The sequence below is a fragment of the Pteropus vampyrus genome, unplaced genomic scaffold, assembly GCF_000151845.1.
Source record: "Pteropus vampyrus isolate Shadow unplaced genomic scaffold, Pvam_2.0 Scaffold9, whole genome shotgun sequence".
Classification (NCBI taxonomy): Eukaryota; Metazoa; Chordata; class Mammalia; order Chiroptera; family Pteropodidae; genus Pteropus; species Pteropus vampyrus.
In genome coordinates, this window is record NW_011888790.1 from 3893295 (window position 1) to 3894003 (window position 709).

Here is a 709-nt window from a genome sequence, read left to right on the forward strand (position 1 = left end):
TTCAGAATAAGTTTTAAAGGAGAGATGAAAAAACTATATAAGAAAAACATTCCTGAAAGCTATAAAAGGAAATTTGAACAAATGGAAAGACGCTCCCAGTTTTTAGATAGCATGACTCAATAACTTGTTGATTCTCTCTAAATTAATGTAAAATTTAACACAAGAACATGAATAAGATTTTTTATGGAGGTTCACGAGTTGATATTAAAAAAAATCATGTGGAGCACTCACTTTGGCAGCACTCATACTAAAATTGAAATGATATAGAGAAAATTAGCGTGTCCCTGTGCAAGGATGACACCTAAATTCATAAAGAGTTCCATATTTTTTTAAATTATGTAGAAAAACAAACATGCAAGAATAGACAAGAATACACTAAAAAGGAAAGACTAGGAGGAAGGAAGGACTAGCTCTATCAAACATAAAACATACAATGAAGTCTTCGTAATTAAAACAGTATGACATTGGTGCATGAATAGATAAACGGACAAAGAGAATAGATCAGAAAACCCAGAAACAAGCCCAAGTACAAATGGATATTTAGTATGTGATAAAGGTGGTATCACAAATTACTAGGAAAAATGCTGTAATTTTAATAGATGGCTCTTTTTAATAGATAGTTCTGGGACAATAGGATAACCATTTAGAATAAAATAAATTTAGATTCATACCTCATACCACACATAAGCATAAACTCCAAATGGAATAG

General features: G+C 30.7%; 1 non-coding gene across 1 annotated transcript; it reads left to right on the forward strand.

Annotated features, from left to right (window-relative positions):
• The first annotated feature begins 223 nt into the window (after positions 1–223).
• Positions 224–329, forward strand: LOC111730197. Its single transcript, XR_002776594.1, has one exon. It is a non-coding gene; the product is annotated as a U6 spliceosomal RNA (small nuclear RNA).
• Positions 330–709: the final 380 nt, after the last annotated feature.